This window comes from Canis lupus, chromosome 13, assembly GCF_048164855.1.
Source record: "Canis lupus baileyi chromosome 13, mCanLup2.hap1, whole genome shotgun sequence".
Taxonomy (NCBI): Eukaryota; Metazoa; Chordata; class Mammalia; order Carnivora; family Canidae; genus Canis; species Canis lupus.
The window spans coordinates 22,737,074-22,757,634 of NC_132850.1; the positions used below are offsets into that span (position 1 = coordinate 22,737,074).

Consider the following 20,561-nt stretch of genomic DNA (forward strand, 5'->3'; position numbering starts at 1 on the left):
TTTGTAGCTAGCTTCATAAATGCTCAGGCTGCAAGAAGAGCCTCTCATTTTAATTAGTTTCTGGATTTCTCAGAATAAGAACTGATCTGTGTATTTCTGTTGAATCAATGTATCTAATGGGGAAAGAAAGTCCAAGGTTTCCTAGTCTGCCATCCTACTGACATGATCTGAGTCTTACTTTTTTTTATAATGGCATTTTGCAAAATATCAGGCACTTAATGCTTATGGATTAAGGATAGAAAGTAACATACTATTGAAACTTTTGTGCTATTGATTTATTGAATCATATATTCGTTTCAATAAATGAGTCCCTTGTTACTAAGCTCCTTTTTTCTAAATATGAAAGATTCCCAATAGGAAAGATGAAGATAAAATGGCCAACTCAACATACCTAATATACAAATTGCTCTAGGCTAGGTTCCTTGAGAAAGTCAAATGAAGAGTATCCCTCTTTCCTGCCTGGATCCTGGACCAAATGAGAGGCAAGATAAAAGGCCAGCAGATGGAGAGTCAACATATGTCCTTTACTACTGATTAAAGGTTAAGAAGAAGGATATAATGGAAAAATCAAAATTGTTTTGCTTACTGGATCCACAGAAATTGACTGATTTACCAACGGGACAGCTTTAGACTGGATCAACCACTCTTACAAAAAAACCTGCCCCCTGAAAAAAATAAAAAGGAAATAATGCGGTATCTGTAAGCACTCCTAGAAGGTAGGAAATAGGAATGGTTTGCCCCTATAGCACTCCAAATTAATGTACACAAGTCTAAATTATAATGAGTAAGATACACAAATACTGAAATGAAAATATCAAGGATTATTTTTAAAAATGAAAATGTTTTACTAAATTTTTAAAAATGAAAAAGTTTTACTAACTTTTGTCTCAAAGATTTAATTTCACTCATTAATGATGTCATTGATTTCAGCCAGTGATTAATATCTCATTACAGTTTTTATTTCTTAATGCCAACAAGGCTTTGGTTATAATTCTCCTACATTAATTTAGTGGAAGCTATCCAGTGGCAATCTATTACATTTTCCCAGTTAAATTAGCATGATGGAATTTTAATGGATCTTTTAATAAACATGATGATGATCAAGAATATTGTGAAATCAAAATCACTCTCAATGACATTTTTGACTTTGTGTAGTAACAATCCTCAGTCACTGATTCTGGTCCTCTGAGTAATAACTCAAAATGTATTATTAATATCTTTCTCTACTGTTAGCAGTGACAAAGTGAACATGGACTAGGCCAGATTAAAAAAAAATAAGCTGTTTAATTAGCTAATCTAAAGTTTTCATTTCCTGCGATTGTGGTTCTCCAACTTTGTGATCTTTCCCAATAAAATGTAAACAGAAGAGATGAGATTTGACTTGGAATTGAAAGAGTAATAGACCACCTATTTGCATTTATAAACTTTATGTCTTAGGGTTTTGTGTTCAGACCATTCACAAAGGCAAATCTTGAGTTTAATTTAACCCAAATATAAAACGACATTTCCTCTGGAAACAAATTCTTAAGATATTCATGTTCAGTGGGGTGGCTGTTTTTCTTTGCTCTGTGAAAACGCACATCTAGACTTGAATTAGCGAAGCAGGAGAAGCTCAATAACCGAACCTGGTTTGTGTCTTGAGAGAAGGCTGCTAAGCTGCATGCTGAGATTCTCCTAGGACATATTTGAAAGAAATTTCTGCAGGTGGTTGAGAGTTGTCCTTTATGCAGCTGTGGTAATGGAATGAAAATTGCTTACTCTGGGAACATTGACTGTATCATCCTTAAATTATCTGTGCAATGCTTAAATAGTTTACATTGCTGTAGGGATAGGAAGGCTCAGTTATGTTGCCATCCTGAGATCATCACTGCCTGTAAACACTGAGTATTCAATGCAAGCAAACCAAATCATACCATATTTTTATTTTAAACTTTTATTACATTTTTATTTCTATATAATATATTGTGACTAAGAAAAGACGAATATACATTTAAAGACAAACAGGGATTTAGGAAAGCTTGTCCTATAATCTATCATTTAAATACAAACTGTTAACATTTTAGTTAATAACCATTTGATACATTTATATAAGAAGTATATATATATTAATTTTCTTTCAAACACTCATGTAATAATGGATCATGTAGTACTAATATCTCATGAATGTTCTGGGATGCTTGGCTGACTCAGAAGAACATGCAACTCTTGATTTTGGGGTTGTGAATTCAAGCTCCATGTTGGACCTAGAGCTTACTTAAAAAAATAAAAAGAATATTCTATATTTTCTAATTAAATACAATATTACAGAAAATCAGAAAAAAAATGAAAAAAATATAATAAATTGGGATTGCTATAAATCCTTGCTCTCACAACTACTGGAAATATATTAAGATATAACTATATATTTCATTTTCCCGGCTGGTACTCTGAATAATTGGTATATTTAAATAATATATTAAGAACATATTCCATGTCAATAAATGTAGAGAGCCATCAACAGGATAGTGATCAAAAGCATTGTCTCTCTAGAGTCAGATTGCCTGGTTTTCTGATCTAGGGCTGCCACTTACTTGTGAAACACAGGACAAATTGCTTACCTCTACTAAACCTCATCTCTATATTGGGAAATGAAAGCACTACCTCCCTAATACAGCCATTATAAAGCAACTAATACATAGGATTTTACAAAACAGAATATAAAGTCTTACAATTGTGTTTATACTATTACTGAGTAGTTTGTCAAGTGAGTAGATATACCAGAGACTAACCAATTCTGTTTGGTGGATTTTTATAGCATTTTCAATTTTTCGCTATTAAAAAGAATGTATAGTCCTTATACATTCATCCTGATACATTTGTCATATTATTTTCTTAGAATGCATTGTACTAATGGGAAGTCAGAAATTATTAACTTGAAAGAATTTTAGGAAATACAGAAATGTTTAAAAATTATTATTGGAGTATAATTGGCACATAATGTTATATTAATTTCCAGTGTATAACATAGTGATTGGACAGTTCTACACATGACACAGCATTTACCACAAGAAGGGTAGTTACCATCCATCGCCATACAATGTTATTACCATATTATTGATTACATCCTTTATGCTATGCTTTTCATTCCTGTGACATATTTATCTTATAACTGAAGTTTGTACCTCTTAATCCTCTCCCTCCACCTATTTTGCCCATCTCTCCATGTCCTTACCCTCTTGCAAACCACCAGTTTGTTCTCTGTATTTATATCACTTTTAAACTCTGAAAACATAAAGGATAAGTATTTATGTGAAATGTACAGTGAAGAAATGAAATAAAATCTTATCAGTGTTTTTAACAACAGATTTTCTAATGTATAAAAAAAGGACTTTTTAAAGAACATGTAAGATCTTGCAATAGAAAATACTTTCATAATCAGTTTTAATCAGAAAACTGCCCTAATCCATTGGAATGAAAGCAAAAGAAGTGAACTCCTGCAGTGTTTTGTGTCTGAGAGCAATGAAATATCTTCAGTACAAGCATTAAGAGGCATTTTGAAAGACTATAGAAAAGTACAGAATTGGTGTGCATTAAAAATGAAAAGGGAAATTGGCATATGTGTGCTAGTTGCTCCATCTTTTCCTGAATCTCACCAAATGCAAAATACCCCATCTCTGTAATCCTGTAAAGCTGGAACCTGTAAAGCCAAAGGGTTTGTAATTATTTAAGGTAAAAATAACTTTTGAATAACCCAGAAGTGAATGTTCTAAACTCTGACTTGTGTATCAGAACCACTTAGCTATAGGCAGAGCTTGCACATGTGATGCACTACAATTTTTAGAGTGCATAGAAAGTTTAAGAGACTTAGAGTGATTAAGTGATCATAAGAGGAGGCTAAAGGAACAGGATAATATTCAAAGAGAAGAACCTGTAGTTCCCCCTTTGAGGATGAACTACAAACTATTGTTTGTAGACAAACTATTAATTTGTCTAATATTGTGGACACCGAAGGAATACCCTGTTATTTCATCGAGTGAGGTCATTTGTACTATGATGTCCTGAAAATGTGTCAGATCTATCTAGAAGATCAAAGTAATTAGATTCAGCATTACATGTTTCAGTAAATTTCTTATATAGATGTGAAACTGTATGTAGCTCCCTTAAAGAAAAAACTTCAGTGCGGCACCCCATCCTCACTCAATTAGAATACATATTCCTAGAGTGTCCTAACCATTCCCTTGATCTCTCTTAACCATACTACACAGGGTCATCGAAAGTGATATTCTTGACACTTAAAATATAATGCCATTCTCTTGTCCCACTCTCTCCTTCTGGGCACATGGGATCATGTTTTATTTCTTGTTGATTTTTTTTATTGTGGTAAAATATATATAATATATAACATAAAACATATATAATATATAACTAAAATTTACCATCTTAACCATTTTAAAGTGTATAATTCAGTGGCATTTAGTACTTTCACAATGCTGTTCAGTCATCCCCACTACCTGGTTCCAGGACAATTTCATCACACACACACAAAAACCCACAACACTATATCCTTTATTGTTAAATCCATAGAGACATAAAACACGTTATGTGGTCTTTTATGTCTGGTTTCTTTCACTTAGCATAATGCCTTCAAGGTTTGTCCATGTTGTAGCATGTATCAATACTTCAGTACTTTTTATGGATAACCAGTATTTCATTCTCTGTCTACTACATCTTGTTTATCCACTTATCAGTTGATTGAGAGATACTTGGGTTGTATCCACACTTTGGCTAACGGGAATAGTGAGGATATGAATATTTGTGTAGAAATTTTTGTTTCAATATCTGCATTCAACTATTCTGAGTGTATATGTAGGAGTGGAATTGCTGGGTCGTATGGTAACTCTGTTACTTATTGAGAAACTGCCAAACTGTTTTCCATTGCAGCTGAACCATTGGACAGTCCCACCAGAAGTATATGAAGGTTAAAATTTCTGTACATCTTTACCAACATTTATTTTGTTTTTTTTTTATTATTATACCTATCCTAGTGGGTGTGACGTGGTATGTCATTGTGGTTTGTAGTTTAATTTCCCTAATAATTAATGATATAGAGCACTTTTCATGTGCTTTCGGCAATTTTTATAATTTCTTCAGAAAGATGTTAATTGAGTCCTCTTGCCCATATTTTAATAGGGTTGTTTATCTTTCTGTTGGTGAGTTGTACATTTTCCTTATATATTTTGAATTCTAAACAACGTGATCAGATACAATTTGCAAATATTTTCTAGAAATTTGTGAGTTTTCTTTGGCTCTCTTGATAGTCTTTTGCACAAAAGCTTTAATTTTTTTTAAAGATTTTGTTTATTTGAGAGAGAGAAAGTGAGCGAGAGAGAGAGAGAGAGAGAGGGAGAGAGAGAGAGAACAAGCTGAGGGAGGGGCGGAGGGAGAGGAAGAAGCAGGCTTCCAGCTGAACCTGGAGCCTGATAGGGGGTCAATCTCAGGACTCCAGAATCATGACCTGAGCCAGAGGCAGATGCTTAATTGACTGAGCCACCCAGGTGCCTTACACAAAAGCTTTAAATTTTGATAAAATTTCATGGTATTATTTATTTTATTTTATTTTATTTTATTTTATTTATTTATTTTATTTTATTTTATTTTATCTTGTGTTGCTCATACTCCTTCTGTCATACCTAAGAAATCATTGTTAAATGCAAGGTCATGGTTTACTTGTTTTATTCTAATAGTTTTAGCTCTTAACTTTAGACTTTTGATCCACTTTGAGTTAATTTTTAAATACGGTGTGAGGTAAGGGTACAAATCCATTCTTTTGTACATTGCTATACAGTTTTATCAGTACCATTTTTTGAAAACACTGTTCTTTCTCCCAGTAAATGGTCTTAGCGTCCTTGTAAAAAACCAATTAGCTATAAATGCTTGATTTCTGTACTCTCAAGTCTAGTTCATTGGTTTGTATGCTTATACTTAAGTCAGTGCTACAGTAGTTTGATAACCATAGCTTTGTAGTTAGTTTTATAATCAGGAAATGTGAGTCCCCAATTTTGTTTTCCTTTTTTGATATTATTGTGGCCACTCAGAGGATCTTAAAATCCCATATTAATTTTAGGATCAGATTTTCATTTCTGCAAAATGGTCATTGGACTTTGATAGAAATTTCATTGATTCTGTAGAATGATTTTAACAAAATTAAGTCTTCTAGTCTGTAAACATGAGATAGCTTTCCATTTACTTAAGTCTTTTAAAATTTCTTTTAGCAGCGTTTTGGTATACAGTGTTTGGTGTGCTTTGTTAAAATTATTCTTGGGATTTTTATTTTTTTAATGCTATTATAAATGAAATTGTTTTCTAAATTTTCATTTTTGGATTGTTGATTGATATATATAGAAATGTAAATAATATTTGTGTGTTGATGTATTCTGCAACTTTTCTCCAATTTGTTCATTCCTCTAATAGTTGCATTTGTGGATTCCTTAAGATTTTACACATACATTAACATCTGAGAATAAAGGTGGTTTTACTTATTCTATTCCAATTTTGATACCCTTTATTTAATTTTCTTGCCTAAATGTGTATGCTATGAATTCTAACGCAGTGTTTAATAGAAGTGCAGAAGTGAAATATTTGTCTTTTTCCTGACTGTAAAGGAAAAGCTTCAGTATTTCATCTTTGACAATTGTATTAGCCTTGGGTTATTTGTAAATAACCTTATCTTGATGAGCAAGTTCCTTTATATTCCTGGTTTGTTGAACTTTATCATTATGCAATGGTGTTGGATTTTGTGAAATGTTTTTCCTGAATGAATTGAGATGATATTTTGGGGTGTTTTTTGGTTACTTTTTGCCTATTAGTGGGGCATGTTCAATTGATTTTTGTATGTTTAGCTACTTTTGCATTCCTGGAATAAATCCCATTTGGTCATGGTATATAATCCCGTACATACCAGATTCAGTCTTTTGGTATATTGTCTAGGATTTTTGCATTTTTGCTCAGAAAAGATATTGGTCACTAGTTTTCTTGTGATGTCTGTTTTTTATGAGACTAGCCTCACTGAATATGTGAAAAAAGTGTATCCTTCTAACTTCTGAAAGAGTTAAAGAAGGATTTGAGTTAATTCTTCTGTAAAAGTTTGGTATAAATAACCAGAAATCTGCTCTTGCACTTTTCTTTGTTGGGAGGTTTTATAGGGGCATTTCATGTAGTTTGAATCTGCAGTTTTCTTATCACTAACAGTTTGAGTACTTTTCATGTACTTATTAGCCATTTTTCTTATGCGAAGTATCTGAGGAACTCTGTCCCCATTTTTAAGTTGTTAGCTGTCTTTATTGTTGGGTTGTAGGAATTGTTAATATATCCTATACACAAATTGGGTATACATTTGTGAATTTGTTTTCATAATATGTGGCTTGCTTATTCAATTTATGGTTTCTTTGAAAGAAATTTTTAATATTGATAAAGCTTAATTTGTCAGTATTTTCCTTTAACAATTATTTGTTTGTTCTAAGATGCTAGAAACTCTGTTGTTCTGGATAAGTCCTTTGTCAGATATATGAATTATAAATGACATCTCTTAATTTGTCATCCGCCTTTTCACTCTTTTAATGATGTCTTTTCATGATCAGAAGTTCTTAATTTAAGGAAGTCCACGTTGTCAATCTTTCCAATACTGATTAGCAATTTCTGTACTCCATTTAAGAATTCTTTATCTCAAGTTCATGAAGATATTCTCCTATACTTTACTACAGAAGTTTTACTGTTTTTCCTTTTACATTTTGATCTATGATCATTTCCAATTACCCAATTAGATATGTATCTAATTGGTTTAGCATCATTTGTTGAAAATAAATTCTTTCCCCACTGAATTAATGATGTGCCTTTGTTACAAATTAGGTGATACTTTCTCTCTCTCTCTATATATATATATACATATGAGTGTTTCTGGACTCTACATTTAGTTCTATCAGATTATTCTTGTTACCAGTAAAATGAATATTATGAATAAGAAGCTTCATAATACGTTTAATATTGAGTAGTGTAGGACTTTCAATGCTGTTGAACTTCTTCAATAATTTCATAGAAAATGCAAAACCTTTAGAGTTGCATATAAATTTTTAATTAGCTTGCCAATTTACATTAAAATTGGTGTTGAATTGGATCTATAAATCAGTATGGCACAAACTGACATTTTAACAACATTTACTCCTCCAATACAAGAAAACGGTACATTTTTTCCATCTATTTAGGTTTCATTAAATTTTTCTCAGCAACGTATAATATTTAATATAGAGATTATACCCATATTTTGTTAGATTTATTTTTAGGTATTTATTATCTCTTGATGTTATCATAAATGGTATCATATTAAATGTCACTTGTCTTTTTTAAAGATTGTGTTTATTTATTTGAGACAGAACAAGTGATGGTGGGCGTGGGGGCCAGGGAGGGGCAGAAGGAGAGGGAGAAGCAGACTTCCTACTGAGCAGGGAGCCGACTCAGGGCTGATCCCCAGATCCTGACATCACGACTTAAGCAGAAGGCAGGCACTTAACTAACTGAGCCACCCAGGCACCCTCTCTTCTATTTGTTTCTTATATATAGAAATTTATTTTTGTATATTGACCATTTATCTAGAAAATTGGGTAATGTCATTTATTCTAAGACTATTGGCATATAGAAACATATAATTTGCAAATTACCTATTCATCTCTTTATTTCATCTATATCTCTCACATAGTCTTGTGTCAATGTGTCATGGTGCAATCTCTGTTTTCCAGAAGCTTCTATGTATGATGCCAAAATGGAGTTGGTCCAGAGGTACTTGTGTGACCTACGGAAGACAAAAGTACAGCTGTAGCTATTATTCATTGAAGGTCCATACACTCACTGTGGTATCAGATAGAATCTGACAGATGTGTAACAGAAATATCCTCAGTTTCTAGTCCATTCTTGCCTACCGACTCCCTATGCCATGTCTGTTTTCTCCCTAATAACCCTCAAAGACCCATAACCATACCGTTGGCTACCCCACAGAAATAAGTAAACAGGCTACAACTTCCCAGAAGCTTCGGGTGTTAAATCCCGTGTTAAACCTTGAGCTTGTAATGATAAAGGTTAACAACTTAAACGTCTAACAACTTAGCAAAGAGCAAACAAACAATAAAAAATATTGTAAGGCATTCAGAAGAAAAACATTTTTAATGAAGAAAGGATATGAAATAAGTTCCTACCTTATGATGGGTTCCCTGAAAAAGGCTGAGGTAGTATATAAAGAATTACTTATTTAATATGATTATTTAAGGAAAAAACCCCACTATAATTGAACTGTGAACAATTCATCGTATATTTAAAAATTAAATGTCAACTTCTGGGATATTAACAATATCGATTGCTTAATCATTTTTATTTTAGCACTATTCAATATGTGGTTTGCAAACAGATAAAATGCTACATGAATTTAAAGTATAATATAAAAATCTGCATGTTAAGTTTGAGATTAAACACATCTATTCTGAGATTAAACAAAAAATCCAGTTCATTTTTTGAATGTTTTGAAAACTCCTCCGTTTAAATGAAAGTTTAAACACATGGATTGTTGAGAAACCCATTCTTAAGCAGAAAAGTCAAGGTATTTGGAAAGGAATAAACCAATTATAAGCAATAATCATTGAATAGGTGGTAGGAAGTTCTTAATTCTTTTAGCATGAATGTTTACATTAGAGAAGCCAAAACATCCAACTTTATTTTGAAAAAAGACCAAAGAAAGGTGCGTCTTATAGACCCTTCATTTAAGAAATTAAATAATGGAGATCTCAGTTGTATATACTTCAGTTTTACTACAGTCACTCTCTTACCAACAAATATCTAATCTATAGCCTTAGGAATGGGCAACACAGCAAAGTTAATTTCCTAAATTACCGTGATTTACTGGCTTATTGCTACCTGGTCTCTGAATTTTTGACCGCCTCTAAATCCACTCCACAGTCTTCTGATCTGTTAGACATGCGCAGAGTCTGCTCTCCATCTGCTCAACACCACAAATGGTAAATTCTTACTTTAACCTATTACCACAATAGGTCTTTAATCTCCTGGGAAAACCCTGCCTCATCATTGAATTAACATGGCTGTCTTTGCCTGATTGCTCCAAGTTTTGTTCATGCTTACTGGCAAACCTTGAACCTGGTCCCACCTAGGTGTACTCCATTCTAGATTTGCCTGGCATCACTGCATGTTCTCATACTACCAATGCAGACGTACAGAGGGAGAATGGGCAAAGAAATGGATATAGCATCAGTAGAACCAGGTTACACTCCCTATTACCCTTAATTGCTCTGTAACGGTTAGCAGACCTTTTAAACAATCTGAGCCTCAATTTTATCCTTTGTTAAGTGGAAACAGTGGAATGACAGGAGAGGACTATGAGATTCAGATGATACGGATAAAAATACTATGAAAACACAAAGTATTGCCAATATAAAATATGTTGATTTAAAAAATATCTTTGTAATATTCTGAGATAGGACTGATTTTTTCCTTTAGATATAGTATTAAATGTGGTGATTAGGAATATTCAATATGGGATTATTATTACTAAACTTTGAGGTATAATAGATTATATAGGATTTTGCGAATTCTCTAGAGGAATAGTTGGACAGTATTTACATTTAAAATATATATGTGTGTAGGTGCATATATATTGAACATATATATGTGTGTTTGTGTGTGTATATATATGTACATATATATATATATAATTCCAAACAATTATTTCACAAATAAACTTTTAATTTATTGATTGATTATAAGTAAAAGTGTCTCTTCATTGTATTCTTTACATGAAGTTAAGATCTAAGGAACTTTTTAAGCAGGGCTAAGCTCATTGAGATTCTTGCTTATTTCCTTGTTAAAAATTTTATGCTGGAGTAATAGTACAAATGGATTCTTGCTTATTTTCTTTTTAAAAATTTTATACTGGAGCAATAGTACAAAAGGCGAGAATTTTTCTTTCTTATTCCTCTATATGAAGCCAATCACAATTAACTATCTCTATGTCTTTAAGTGATTTAAATTCTTTAGACAAACGTTTTTCATAGAAGATGAATAAAGCAATTGAACTATGATTTTCTATATATTCATGTAATAAACACCCTCCCTCTGATTTTAAAGGGAATTAGTAGAAAATCTAATGTTGCTCTTGTTCTTTCAGTGAACTGTTTTCACCACACTATATTCCTTATATAATAGAGTATTCGAAAAATATATCATTTGTTTTCTAAGACCTTTAGCTAACATTAGCTCAAACTACTTTTATTTTGCCCTTGAGATAGATTCACCTAAATAATATTTTCCTTGCTAACCTCAATAGCCTGACACAGTATATTACTTTTTGAGTCACTGTCCTCCTTTTCATTTCCAATATTTTCTTAGTCATAACTTTTAAGAAAAGGCTTTTGTAAAGCCACATTGAATACTGCTAGCTCTTTATTTTCCTTGGAAAGTGTAAAGTATTATAGTTCAATTATGGGGCTCTTACTCTCTTCCCTGGAGACTTGACTCCCATCTGTATTCATTTTTTTCCCCTCACTCAACTCTAGATTCTCTTTATTTAACATTCTGTGTGTCCAGTTTAAAAATACATGTGGTTAATTTCTCTTTATCTAATTCTGATACAGAGTCCTGATGTTTTTTTCCTTGCCAGTTAGCTATAAAATTATTAGCAGTACTGCCAGACCAAATGATCTTGAGAAAAGGAAGTGGAAGGGAAACCAGAATGGATAGCTCCTCTGCCTTTAAGTGTCATTAAAGCAAGTGGATGACTCCAGTTGTTTGCTAGAGAACGAAACCACAGTGTTCATAAGTTTTTTTTAGCACTAGAATCAATTTTCTCTTAATTTTAAAAGTAATATAAAATCAATTTTAATGGAAAAAAACAATACTTATGCGCACATTCTCGAAACATAAAATCGCTAATTTTCTAAAAGATTACAGTTTAAGACTAACATATGCCAGATAGATAATTATTAACATTTTATGTATAAACACGTTTTTATAACATGGATTTAATTTTCTTCTAAATTCAGTTTTCACAGGTGAAGAGCATACACCTCACTATTAGCTTAAGTAGACTGGATGATGGGAGGAAATCAAATCTCGAAATTAGAAGTCTGAAAAAGTGGCAGTAGTAGCAGTGATAATAATGATAAAATAATAATAATAATAATGGTTAATATCTTTAAGTCCTTGATGTGTGCTTGGAAGTAGCACTTTATGTACTCTGCTTTACTTCATCCTCACAAGAAAACTTAAGGATATATGTTGTATCTTTATTTTAATTTAATTTATTTATTTATTCATGAGAGAGAGAGAGAGAGAGAAAGAGGCAGAGACACAGGCAGAGGGAGAAGCAGGCTCCATGCAGGGAGCCCGATGTGGGACTCGATCCCTGGTCTCCAGGATCACGCCCTGGGCCTAAGGCAGACGCTCAACCACTGAGCCACCCAGGCGTCCCTATGTTGTATCTTTACGTATATATTATAGATGAGAAAATTGAGGCTTGGAGGAGGTTTTGTACATTTTCAAGATCATACAGATAATTAGTGGTGAGGCTGGAATTCCATCCAGATTCTTACCCCGGAAAACAAACATTTAATCAATTCTCTGACCTGGGAAGGAAGGAAGGAAGGAAGGAAGGAAGGAAGGAAGGAAGGAAGGAAGGAAGGGAGGGAAAGGAAAGGAAAGGAAAAAGGAAAAAAAGAAGAAAAGAAAGAAGGAAAGAAAGAAGGAAAGAAAGAAGAAAGAGCTGTATCTTGAAAGGCAATGGCAGAAACTGTATAGACATGAAATTTTTAAAAAGCTATAAATCTATACAAATAATAGGCAAAATTTAGAGAAGTTGATTATTTTCATTTTTCACAATCAAAATGATACTTATGAATAGATTTTACCAGACAACAATGTGATTATTAAAGGTATAATGTTTAATGATATGTGAAAACCTTAATGAATTGGAACTCTGTAGTACTAGGATATACAAGTGTTTCCACCAACATGGAGAATTTTCTTGGTACCTCTCTTATATATCATTTCTGTGGTCTACTGAAAGCCTTGGCTAGGTTTACAATTAATGAATTTCTAAAGGCTAATTCCCATGCTTGCCATAAGACAAACTTCTCCTCAGTACTTCAATCCAGTTTAGTTTCTATTCTGATTCAGTAGCTTAAAATAGATGGCGAAGGGAACGTTAGAGTAGTAAATAAATGAATAAAGAAAATGATGAAATGAGATCTTAATCAGAGCAAATATGTGAGGAAAAAAGTGAACAATAGTCTCTTAAAGAAAAGAATGGAGAAGCAAAATGTTAAGCAAAACATTAAAACACTTCTAAAATAGGAAATAGTGTTTAAAAAATCTCATACAGTGAGGGGATAAATTAAATGTCAGTGGATTAAAGAGTATCTGAGAAATGAAATAAAGAGAGAGAAAGGACAAATGACCTGATTCTTCTTTTAATGAAGATAAGCCTTCTATAAAGGGCAAAGAGGTGATGTCCACTGATCTGTCAACCTGGTAGCACCTGGTGGAGGTCTTCAGTCTATTCCCAGAGTTTGGGTAGAACATACGAATAGGAGAGAGAATAAAAATCTTAGTCTCGGGGGACCTGAGTGGCTCAATCCGTTAAATGTCAGCCTTCAGCTCAGGTCATGACCCCGGGGTCCTGGGATCAAGCCCCATATGGGGGCTCCCTGCTCAGTGGGGAGTCTGCTTCCCCCTCTCCCTCTGTCCTTCCTCTCCCTGCTTGTGATCTCTCTCTCTCTCTCTCTGTCTTCTTAAATAAATAAATAAAATCTTTTTTTAAAATCTTAGTTTTGCAAAAACTAGAGTAGATCTATATCCAGTGTGTAAGTAGAGTCTTCTTAATATTCCTGAACAGAAAGGGTATTAGCTGTAAATTTAATCTCAGTACACAAGTAAGGCCCATTTCTTGTTAGCCAGTAGTCTCCTTCAGGGAACTTTGGGACACACACATTTAACGCCTTAGTTTTTAATAAGTGGGATCTAGAGATTGTGCTGGGAGTATTTTTAGAATGAAGATTTCTTGGAGGTGGATATTATGACGATCCTCTCATACAAAGACATTTATCAGAAAACATGATTAGAGAGGTAATTGATTATTCTTGTTTCTCTTCCTCCTTTCTTCTCCTTTTTTTCTCTTCAGATACCTAAGATTGATTTTAAATGAACATCTATGACCTCAATTCTCCAACTATGAAAGTAAGGATTGAGAAATACTTCAGAAAATGGAAGACATTTACCTCAAGCTACAATCTTGCAGGACACACGAGCACCTGTCATTAAAAGGATTCGTTTATATTAAGGTTGTCTCCTCTTACCCCTCCACTTGGACTAAGGATCTTAATCTTAAACATTACATAAATAGGAGTGATTTAATTAAAACTTCAAGAAATGTGTTACTGTTAATTGAATTCTTGCTACAGTTACCTTTGCAAACCAATGTTAATGAAACTCCAGTTCAAAGTGGATGGGCTTGGGGAATTGAGATAGCTCTCCACTGCCTCACCTGAGATGCCACCACACCGTCTTGTCAGTCAAACGGGGAGCCCAATTTGTAGCTATTGATCCCCTTTTACACAAACTGCTACGATTTCAAAAAAACAAAACAAAACAAAACAAACAAACAAAACCGAACCAGGGGTTCCAAGGCCATGAAGCAGGGTCAGTGAGTGAGAAAGGGAAATACTTCTGGGCTTCTGGAAGCCTCTCACCTGTGGAGCAGGGCCCACCGGCGCTGGGTCCCGCTCCGCCCCTCCCCCCCCCCCCCCCCCCGCGCGGCTTTATCACCAAGCTCTAAATTACCCTGGAGCTTAGAGACAATCAGGTCAGCGCCGCTTCACCAGGGAAAAGCTTCTTACTTCCGAGCAGAATCGTTTGCGGAGCGGATGGAGCGGGGAGGATGGAAGGGGGGTGGAGGGGGGTGGATAGAGTGGGGAGGATGGAGGGGAAGGATGGAGGGGGGTGGATAGAGTGGGGAGGATGGAGGGGAGGGGATGGAGGGGGGTGGATAGAGTGGGGAGGATGGAGGGGAAGGGATGGAGGGGGGTGGATAGAGTGGGGAGGATGGAGGGGAGGGGATGGAGGGGGGTGGATAGAGTGGGGAGGATGGAGGGGAGGGGATGGAGGGGGGTGGATAGAGTGGGGAGGATGGAGGGGGGATGGAGGGGGGATGGAGGGGGGAGGATGGAGGGGGGATGAAGGAGAGGGGATGGAGGGGCCGACGGGGACCGCACCCCCGGGGGTCGCCCTGCACCCGAGCCCACGAACTTGGCGGCGCCGCGGAGCCTCCCGTGCACCTGCTCCGCCCGCAGCCGCAGCGCCTGGGCGGAGCCGCGCTCCCCGGGCCCCACCTACGGGCAGCGGCCGCCCCGGCGTCGTGGTCCCGGTCCCCGCCCCACAAGTCTGCAGCTGCCAGCTCGCGAGGCCCCGGTTGTGGCCGCACCGCGCCCCCCCGCGCCCCCCCGCCCCCCGGAGCCCTGCCTGGAATCCGGGGAGCAGCCTCGGGTCTACAAGGACCGTGCACGGTCCCCCCGCTCCCCCCAGCCCTGCTGGAATCCGGGGAGCAGCCTCGGGTCGCCCAGCGGACCCTGCACCGCCCCCTGGAGGCCCCCGCCCCCCGGAGCCCTGCCTGGAATCCGGGCAGCGCTCTCGGGTCTACGCGGATCCCGCACCGCGCCCCCCAGCCCTGCTGGATTCCGGGGAGCAGCCTCGGGTCGTCCAGCGGACCCCGCACCGCATCCCCCAACTCCCCCAGCCCTGCTGGAATCCGGGCAGGAGCCTCGGGTCTACACGGGCCCTGCACGGTTCCCCCGCCCGCCCCCCCCCCCCCCCAAGCCCTGCTGGCATCCCGGCAGCAGCCTCGGGTCTACACGGACCCTGCACGGTCCCCCCGCCTCCCCCAGCCCTGCTGGCATCCCGGCAGCAGCCTCGCGTCTACGCGGCCCCCTCCCCGCGTGTCGGGCCAGGCCGCCCCGCGCGCTCGCAACTCCTCGGGGTCGGGGGGGCCGGAGACAAACTTTGCCTCCTCCCCGCCCCCCCACGTCCCCAGGCACCCGCAGCCCGTGCGCCCACACACCTCGGGACTCCGAGGGGTGCTGTCGCGGTCTGGGCATGCTCAGTATCGGGGCAGGATTTGATTGAAAGTTAAAAAAAAGAAAGAAAGAAAGAAAGAAAGAAAGAAAGAAAGAGAGCGAGGGAGCGCGAGGAGGCGTGGGGGGCGGGGGTGGGGCGGCTCTGCGCGGGGCCTGCGTGGCGCGCGGAGCGGGTTGCGGGGCTTCCCCAGGCGGATGCCCTTGAGCCGGTCTCCTTGGGGGGCCGCCCCCCGCCCCCGCCCCGGGTCCCCGGCCGCCGCGGGCCGCACACCCACGGAGGGCGCTGGGCTGGGCGACGCCGGCCGCGCGGACCCGCCCCCTGCGCGCCGCCCGGATTGGCTCGTCGGAGCCGCGTCCCGGGTGCAGCCAATGAGGCGGCCGGGGCGGGGGCTGCGGGGCGGGGCGCGGGGCGGCCGCCTCCTCCCGGAGGGATTCCTGGAGGAGCTGCAGTGTGGGGATGCTCTAGCCCGAGCGCTGCCCTCCGCGCCGCTCCTCCTCCGCCTCCGCCTCCGCCTCCTCCGCCTCCCGCAGCCGCAACTTGCAGCCGCGCCCGGGCCAGCCCCCCGGGGTGGTGTGCGCGGCGCCCCAGGGGTGTGTGCAGCGCGGGGGCGGCCCTGGGACCGGCGGGCGGCCCCGGGGAGCCTCCCACGCACCCACACCCACGCGCCCCTTTTGTGTTGCAGGCTGCCCCTCCACGAGCAGAGGCAGCGGGAGGACGCGCGCGCCCGCACGGGTCCACGCGGGCAGAGCCGCGGGGACGGACACCGGCACCCCCGGGTCCTGCCTCCAGGTAAGACGGCGACTCCCGCCGCGTGGCCGCCTCGCCCGGACCCGACTGCAGGACCGGCCCCCCCCGGCCGCCTGGGTCTGGGCGGTGGGGGCTGCTGCAGGGGAGGGCGCTCCGGGGGGGGGGGTCGTGACCCGCGCGCCCCGGGGGCAGCTCCTGCAGGAGCGCCCGCGATGCGAGCCAGAGTTGCAGCTGCCCTCCCCCCCCCCCCCCATCCTCTTGCTCCCTCTCCCCTGCTCATCCTTTCTTCTCCATCGCATCTCCCACCTCCCCCGCCCCCGGGCTCGGGCTCTCTCGCGTCCCCACCCTCCTCCCATCCGAAGGAGGCACAGGGTTTCCTTTCTCTTCCCGGAGAGGATCGCCTCTTCCCAGAGCAAAGAGGGGGGTCCAAGGGGTCGCGAGGGGTCGCGGGGGGTCGGGGTGGTGATGGTGGGGGGGACCAGGGTAGAGACAAACCTTTGCAAAAATTCGAGAACGGAAAGCAATTGGAGGGAATAAAGGGAGTCAGGCTCCAGCCCGGGCTGTCGGGAGGGCAAGCATCAAGTTTGACTCCTTCTCCTCCTTGCAAGACGCTGTGCCTCTCACTTGATTCCTTCCAACGAAGCAAAAATAACCCACTGATCTAACCCACTTTCAACTGCTTAATTGCCGTCGCTTTGAGGTGCCAACCATCCCACTTTGCCCGTTGGCCTCTGTCCTGTGGGGCTGGCTAGGGGCTTCTGCCCATCCGTGGTAGCCTCTGCTGAACTTTGAGGGGGGGGGGTGGGTTCTCGTGTAAAGAAAAAAAAAAAACTCAAAAACCAGATCATTACTTAGTCCTGAGGTTCCCTGCTATGGCCTTTGCGTTGGGGGGCAAAGGATGTAAAGTTTCAAAACATTTGCAAGGGACACCAGTGTGACCGCGAGGGTTGGATTCCTACTTTGAGAAAGCTAATCTTCTCGTTCGTTTTGCCTACGTGTTGATTCCTACTTTATTGACCATTAACCCTTCAGTGAAATGAAGCAGCTGTTTCACTGATTCTGTGTATGCAGTTGCCAGCTCTCTCGGCCCTTTCGCTCTGTGTGCCTTGTGTTGCCGGGATATCCAGGTCCTGCCTTGCCTGATTTTCTTTTAATGAGGATGTTGGGCGATGCAGACGTGGTGTGAGTGCAATTTCAGTTCTCCATTTGGGAGGCACATGGAAGCTCAGTTGGCCACGAATCCTCTTGTAGTGGAACAAAGTTTAGAAAGTAATGGTAGGGAGATAGCCTCAAATTTTAAAAATCTTAAAAGGCAAATTTTGTTCTTGTGTCTTACTATAAGAGGAAGATATCCAAAGAGCCCTGTTCCCTGGCTGCCCGCACCATAGGTCGAGCAAAAGGTCCTTGTTGGACAGAGCCTTGACAGCAGCTTCAGCAACATGCAATTCCCTCATCGGTGCTGTACGCCTTCCTTTCCTGTTATTCATGACCAGGATGGCTAAGTGATTGTTGTCGGACGGGAGGAGGTAGAGAGCAGTGCCGGGGAAAGCATTCCAAGTGCTTCCAAGCATTCCGGAGGGAAGCCAGCAGATGTTAGCGTCCAGCTGAATCCCTTCCTTTGGTTTATCAGGGGAAACGCCAAGTCTCACTTTTTTTTTTTCCTACGTGCACACTTGGGATAAGAAAAGGTAATCTTTCTAACTCTATCTGCTCTTCCACACTAATTTATGTACCCCAGAAAGCCTTTTTTTCCCCCAGCACATAGCTTTGGTGTATAAGTTTATACGTTGACTTAGAGAAGGCCTGGTTTCATTTGCCATCACTGTAAATGCACATTTTCTAAACCCATTTTCCATTTGAGGCACTTATCTTTCCTATCTAAGTAGAATTGTCTAGTCACAAAAACAAGATCTTCCATCTAGGGTTTTGACATTTAAATGCCTTTTTTTTTTTTTTTTAAATGTAGTATCTCTGTTGAAAGCTAACTAATTTTTTAGAGGTACCACCTTTTGGATACAAGGACAAAAGGACAATCCCTTAATTGCCTCATGTGTGTACAACTGAATTAACAAGTTTAGACATGAAAAGATGTACAAAGAGGAACCCAATTACTTCCCATGTGAGCAGATTAGTATTCTGTTTGCTTATTTCTCTCCTGTCTTAGGAAAGGTAAAACTTTGGGCTTGATTTGTGACATTTATTTTCATGTCTCTTTACAAACGTTAATTATAGCAATGACATGTGAGAGAGATGCATAGGAGTATTTGATTTTTCGCATACTTCTGAAAAATTAAGCCTATATATTCTAGAAGTCACTAATTCCAATATATAGTGAGTGGGTTGAGAAGAGACTTGAAATGATACATTGTAAGAAATTATTTCCCTGTCATCCCACAAAATGTTCTAGCATGACAATTTTATACAGTCTTCATATTTTCTCCTTTAAAAAGAATGTCTTAGTAAATCTTATCAATGTTTCAGGGCAAATATGGTAAAGAGACTTTAACATATATTTATCAGAACTAAGGGCTGCTCCTATACAGAGGAGATGCTAAAATATTAATTCCACAAAATACCACACAATAGAGAGTTGCAGAGTGGTTTGAAGCTTCGTTTCCTAATGGAGAATAGTATTCTATTTGGTCCGATGATCGGATAGTTCTAATCAAGAAATATGAAAATGGATAACATGGTATTTACATGATAAGATCTGCATCTTAGGCTTGGTGCTAACTGAAAATAAAACTATATGCTAGCTTTATTATTATTATGAAAATAAGCTATAGTTACATTTGCAAAATGAAATGGAAGATTAGTAAATAAAACGCAGAATGTGTTAGAAATCTGAAAGTTAATTGGAACTCCCCGTTAGCCTAATGACACCTTGGACACGATATCAATTCCTCTCTTTTGAAGTCAGTTTATGAAGTCAATTTAGAGAAATTCCCCGAAACAGGTTTTGAGAACCATCTAATCTTAAAGAATTCTACTTAAGACAGACAATTATATGAGCCTGAAATACTTATAGCTCTTATGATTTCCAGTTTGTGCATGGCCGGGAAGAGATATCATTAATGCCAAATTGGAACATAACATTTTTTTTTTCTAATGGTAGTGATTAGATGACTTGGGGGAGGGAAAGCAGAAATAAAACAGTTTGATTACATAATGGAACAAATTTGTTCCGTTATTACAAAAGCCAAGACCAAAGTTTGACTTTGTGCCATAGAATAATGTAGGTATGGGTTTTGCAAGTGTTTTTGCTAAACGGTAATGCTTTCTTAAATTAAGCATCTGATCTACTTGTGGATTTTTAAAATTTGTAATTGATTTGCTTGTCATAAATCCATCTGTATCAAAAGTGTAATGTATAAGAGATGCTTTTTAGTTGAATTTGTTTTCCATTGAAATTGGCTAATGCTATTTAAACCAGAATAAAGTGTATGGCAGCGTAAATACATAAGTATTTAGCATTTAGGGATATATACACACACATATGTGTATATGTGCATACGTATGCGTTTACATGTATATACATTTTTAAATCCTGCAACTTTTTCTAAGAGGATTAGAAATTAATGGACAGTGTCAAAACTGCTGAAGCTAGGGGAGTACTCCTGTAAAAAAGTACCATTTAAAGAAAAATAACAATGTCTTGG

The 20,561-nt window shown here is 39.3% G+C and overlaps 1 protein-coding gene and 1 long non-coding RNA gene across 5 annotated transcripts in view; one reads left to right on the forward strand and one right to left on the reverse strand.

Annotated features, from left to right (window-relative positions):
• Positions 1-1,915: 1,915 nt before the first annotated feature.
• Positions 1,916-16,294, reverse strand: LOC140602793 (uncharacterized). Of its 2 annotated transcripts, none has more exons than XR_012005702.1 (3): positions 16,139-16,294; positions 8,691-8,821; positions 1,916-3,676 (listed from the first exon to the last, which is right to left on the reverse strand). It is a non-coding gene; the product is annotated as an uncharacterized lncRNA (long non-coding RNA). The 2 variants fall into 2 exon arrangements; XR_012005701.1 differs by lacking the exon at positions 16,139-16,294 and adding an exon at positions 14,866-14,974.
• A 309-nt stretch (positions 16,295-16,603) lies between these two features.
• SYT1 (synaptotagmin 1) overlaps positions 16,604-20,561 on the forward strand; it is a 542,097-nt gene continuing 538,139 nt past the window's right edge. Inside the window, exons 1-2 of one of the 3 annotated variants that reach the window (XM_072772876.1) lie at positions 16,606-16,745; positions 16,838-16,944. The gene's annotated coding sequence lies outside the window, so the exon portion shown is untranslated. Of the gene's footprint in view, positions 16,945-20,561 lie in introns of all 3 variants that reach the window. The other 2 variants (XM_072772877.1, XM_072772875.1) reach the window with 2 other exon arrangements.